Here is a 6,000-nt window from a genome sequence, read left to right as displayed (position 1 = left end):
AAAAGCAGGCTACAGTGGTCTCTCTCCAGCCATGATGGGAGGAGAGGCACCATGATACTTCTGCTGAGCCTGAGTGGACCAGGCAACTGATGTTACACCTTTGATCTGATCAATAACGTTTTAGTTTTTTTTTATTTGTAGTAACAATAAAAACTTGCCTATGCCCCACTTTGGTTGTTACCGCCAAAACTAAACTCTCCATCCATGGGCCTCCTGTACTGAGCAGCTGTAAGATTAGTGTGCACAGGGAGTGAACACCAATTTTACTGGTACTAATGGCAGGGAGAGCAGCGCATGCTACCCTATAAATGCAACACGTTTTGACAGAAAACATTGCAAGATCTGCTGGAAACCGATTCTTAACCTTCCACCAAGTGTGGCCATCATAATCTTCATACCCTTATGAAGTGTAGCCACACAAACACCAGATCTGATGGATGGTCCTATGTTTCGGAGGAAGGTAAGGTTAGTAGTTTGGGCCCCCCACAGCTCTGGGTCCCCCTACATTCGCAGGGGCTGCTCCCCTCTTGTCACCCCCCTGGTGACAGTCTTAGCTTAGACAATTTTGGTATTTTATTCATAGACTTTTTTAAATGACTCATCACAACATCACACATGTATTTCATAATAAATTGCTTAGCATTTTACATGTGGAATTAAAACAAAAACCTTAATAGTATCTTTACATAAGTCAATTTTTTCATTCTAATGTTGCTTTTAAAGTAACTAAAAAGTCCAACTATTATTTGATAGCCAGCACTCTTCCAAGTGGCTTTGATGTGTTCCGGACTTATTATTTCAATACATGCCGGTTGATGGGTTGCAGCCATCACTAGTGTGCTGGAAACCGTGAGACTGACATTTAGCTGGTGATAGTGACGTAGCCGTGAAGAGAACACTTTCCAGTGCTTAGGTTTATCACAAAAATGTTATTTGCTGCACTTAGAGACCACTTACTTTTTGAATCTTGTTTTGTGTGATTTCCTTTAAATGCAAATGTGTATTATATTTCATGTCAAAGATAGACACAGTGGCCCTGCTTTACTAAAACAACCATGTGCAGCTTTAAACCACAATTAGATAAAAATCCTGATCTTTGGATACACTAAGCAACACAAGCCATGCATGCACGAGGCATCAGTGGCTCTACCGCCAGAGCCTGGACGAACCTCAACCATCTTCAATGCTATGGACAATAGGGCTTGTTCTCACCTCAATGTCCCACAGGAAGTAGAGGTAACTACTTCCTTGCCCGTAGAATTAGGATCTGAGGGAAGTTATGATGGACTCTGAGTTACAGATTGCCCAGCAAGCTAATGATGAACCAATACTCCCGAGAGTATGTAACAAGCTACAAAGGACCAAAAAGCCCTCTTTCTAAAATGCTATGCAAAACAAAAGTTTTTATTTGTGATTATTTGGTTTGGAGTGAGAATATGAGGTGTCCCACAATGCACCACTGCTGAATATGCAAATCATTTGATTGTTGTCCCTGAAAGGTAAACACACCTCCACAACTGCTGGAATGCAATGATGTGTCACCTTGTTGAAATTACAGAGCCAGACTAATCCAACGTGCATACAGACTGGTTAATCAGTGCATGGCATGGCACAGATTAATATAGCTTTATGACGTGGGACTTGAAACGGCCAGAGTTACAGATTGTTCAGCAAACTTCTGTTTTTAATAGCATTTTAGTAAGAAGGTTTTTTGATTTCTTTCAGCCCCTTACACACTCCTAGGAGATCTGCTGCTTCACCATTAGTTTGCTGGGCAATCTGTCTACTGCTTGAAAAAAAAATATTGCTCTTCATTGAGTTTTGTTGAAATGTTTTATACCTGCATTTGGGCAAAGGTCACTAGAAAAAAGGGTTCTAAAATTCCTTCTGAAAGTGTTCTCGTTTATATAATATCAGTCATGAAATATATCTTGCCTCTGGGGACCAAAGTAAAATACACAACACAACTGCAGCATTTTATTGCTTAACATGTACTGTGAGCTTTTTTGCTTATGTAGCCAGTTGGATTGTGCTCAGCACCTAGAAAATGACACTGAAGCATTATGTACCTTATTGCTCACTGTAGCTAAAAATAAGCACCAAAACTCCTACTGTATGTTACAAAACATAGGAGCAGTATAATCATCACTACCAAATGTAAACACAATAAAATAACCTCAATGAAAATACTGAAAGAAGAAAGCATTATGAAGGGCTGTGGCTTTTTTTTCGCAATCTCAGAAATGTTCAGGTTTTCTCCTTTTGCTGCCAGAAAGGTTGCCTGTTTCCATTCTATCACTACCGCGGTGTCTCAGACAAACTTTCCCAGTATTTCATTAGACCTTAGCTATCAAATGAAGATATGATGTCTGTGTTTGGGTGCACTGTTTGCTTTCTTCGGACTATGATGTCATTACCTGAGTACCATGCTTGCTTGTTCTCCAAGTCATGCCTCGTACTTCAACTGTCTTCTTTTTAGGGAGCAAGCCAGTTTGTTTTAAAAAGAAAAAAACAACAATAATAATAAAAAAATAGTCACCAGGTAAATTTAAATAAGAAGGAGAGAACAACAAAATAATTAAACAGATATGTTACTAAAATGAATACAGTAATATAAAATTTCATTATTACACTTTTAAAAAAGACCTTTCATCAGAAACCCTAAAACCTGGACATATTAATAAATATTAAAGAGTGCCTAAACCAGGCATGGGCAAACTTGGCCCTCCAGCTGTTAAGTAGTGTTGGGCGAACAGTGTTCGCCACTGTTCGGGTTCTGCAGAACATCACCCTGTGCGGGTGATGTTCGAGTTCGGCCGAACACCTAATGGTGTTCGGCCAAACTGTTCGGGTTCGCCCGAACTGCTCAATGGCCGGCCGAACAGGGCTAGCGCTCCCCCCTCTGCCCGCTTCCCCATAAAAAAAGTTTAATGAAAGTTAAATAGTACCAGTGGCTGGCAGTGGAGTGAGGAGGAGGAGTCCGACTAGGAGAGTGACGCGTTGAGGCCGGGCAGCGGGCGGTTCAGCGGTAGTACCCTTGTGGTACTTCTGCCCTTTCTCTGACCTCACGTCCTCTACGTGATGACGCATACGAGGGTACGCATGACGCGTACCCTCGTATGCAGAGGACGTGAGGTCAGAGAAAGGGCGGAAGTACCACAAGGGTACTACCGCTGAACCGCCCGCTGCCCGGCCTCAACGCGTCACTCTCCTAGTCAGACTCCTCCTCCTCACTCCACTGCCAGCCACCGGTACTATTTAACTTTCAGTAAACTTTTTTTATGGGGAAGCGGGCAGAGGGGGGAGCGCTAACGGAGGGGGTGGGGGGAATTTCCGACCCCCCCCCCGCGATCTGGGCATGCTCCCCCCTTATGCCTGCGACCCCATAGGGCCCCCAAAACCAACATGTTCGGGGGTCCCATTGACTTCCATTGAGTTCGGGGTTCAGGCCGAACATGCCGAACATCTGGCCCATGTTCGGCCTGTTTGGCCCAAACCCGAACATCCAGGTGTTCGCCCAACACTACTGTTAAGGAACTACAAGTCCCACAATGCATTTGCCTTTATGAGTCATGACTGTGGCTGTAAGACTCCTGCAATGCATTGTGGGACTTGTAGTTCCTTAACAGCTGGACGGCAAGTTTGCCCATGCCTGGCCTAAACCATGCATGTTGACGTAAAGCAAAACTTTCTTAAAGGACATACAAGGTGAAAATAAACTGATGAGAAAAACAATTATATCTGTCCTCCTTCTCCTAAAATGACTTCATTAAATACCCCACAGTTTTTTATTTTATATGTAAATCTTTACAGTTTAATTGTCTCTGCTCAATGACACGTTCATTGAAGTATGCCAGAGCTCAAATCTATGAATTATTGATCCTTTTTATCTCTTCCCTGCTCTCAGAGGCATTTACTGACAGGAAAGTGATTTATGGCTGTAATTACTTATCCGTGAAGGTTATGCTATAGCCTGACCCAGTCCAACCCAGTCCCGACCTGGACAGAAACTTGCATACCTGATCTTTAACTCTTTCAGGCATAGAAAGAAAAGCCTTTTTGTATGCTTGGCACTGTACATACACATGTCCATCTCATCATGTCACATGTCACCTCGGTGGTCCTTTAATTAAGGCATCATAATGATATGTATTTATGTTTCCCAAAAAATCCATGTATCCCTTTTTGATGTTGCATGTATATAGCTGTCTGTTCCTACATCTTGTAGGCATACAGGATTCAGTCTGTTGAAGGCACAATAGGCGAAAGCTTACGCTTATATTTTTTAAAGAGGAACTCCAATGAAAATAACGTAATGAACAAAAGTGCTTAATTTTTACAATAATTATGTATAAATGATTTAATCAGAGTTAGCTCATTGTAAAATCTTTCCTCTCCCTTATTTACATTCTGACATTTATCACATGGTGACATTTTTACTGCTGGCAGGTGATGTCAGTGGAAGTAGCTGCTGCTTGCTTTTTTAACAGTTGGAAACAGCTGTTATTTTCCACAATGCAACAAGACTCCCACAGTGTGATGTCAGTACCTTAGAGCTGTGAGGTGCTGACATCACACTGTGGGAGGGGTTTCACCACAATATCAGCCATACAGAGCCCCTTATGATCCATTTGAGAAATAGTAAAGGTTTCTCATGGGAAATGGGGTATCAGCTACAGATTGGGATGAAGTTCAATCCTTGGTTACGGTTTCTCTTCAAGTTAGCCAAGGAATGGTATTATCCTGATTCAAAACTTCTTGCTTTTTCTTACGTGTAGCGAGTATCATAAAAGTCATGTACAATATGCTTATAACCACCCTTTTAAAGGAAAACTGTTTAGAGAAGTATGTGGTGGCTGCCCTATTTCATTTTAAAGAATAGCAGTTGCCTGGCTGTCTTGTTGATCTATGTGGCTGCAATGGTATCTGAATAATACCAGAAATATGCATGCAGCTAATCTTGTCAGATCTGACAATAATGTCAGAAAAATCTGAACTGCTGCATGCTTGTTCAGGGGCTGTGGCTAAAAGTATTAGAGGCGGAGGATCAGCAGGGTAGTCAGGCAACTGGTATTGCTTAAAGAACAAGTGACACCCATGCTAACCTAGAAATAAAAAACACACATATAAGTGGATAAATACTAGTTCTACTTTTATGACAGATGTTTTGCATTGTTCACATTATGATTCCTGTGAATTTTATAAAGGAAAAGCAGAGAAACCTATTCTAGACAGTTTCCATTTTGGTGACCTCCTGACATAATTTCCTCCCTTTTTTTTCTTCACTTGCTAATTGTGTATTCGTTACCCATCCCCCTCCCAGACTCTTCAGACACTTCCACTGAGGTTTATACTAGGAAGTGCACTGCCTTATGTCATTAGAAGGAGGGAAAAATAAAGGGAAGAGGAGGAATGTATTATAGATAATAAGACCCCCCAGCATGCAACTGTTTTGCAATGGCACTTAAAGGGCCAGTGCACCTAAAGTATGTTATAACTCCAAACCATAACAGCAGAAAAAGATTTGAAAGTTTTGAATGCAGGATTAGCATCTTTATCACTTAATACACTCAGACCAGTTGCTGTTGAAATTTGATTTTTATGGTGACAATCCTGCTTTAAAAGGAAATAAATATGGCAGCCTCCATATTCCTATAACTTGAGTTGTCCTTTAATGCAAGTAATCAGACTTCCTTATAGCAGACAAAACATCTCTGAGAATTATTTTTTTTTTGTCACACTACAGCTGTTTTTTCAAACATAAAAAGTCACTTATCCTGAGTGGGAAGAGTCATCCTGGTAGAAATGTCACATAATAAAGTACATGGCAGAGTCCAAAACCCATTCTTTGACACAGTTCCAAAATTGCACACTTCAGGATGTGGAATCCCAGTACAATAAATTGAGATTAATTATTGATCCCAGGGGCGGTGTTTGAGGACTCTTTTTTTTATATTTTGTTTGAATACCAGGACTTTGTATTATGCTGATACGTGAAGA

The sequence above is a fragment of the Hyperolius riggenbachi genome, chromosome 5, assembly GCF_040937935.1.
Source record: "Hyperolius riggenbachi isolate aHypRig1 chromosome 5, aHypRig1.pri, whole genome shotgun sequence".
Taxonomy (NCBI): domain Eukaryota; kingdom Metazoa; phylum Chordata; class Amphibia; order Anura; family Hyperoliidae; genus Hyperolius; species Hyperolius riggenbachi.
This window is presented reverse-complemented; position numbering follows the sequence as displayed.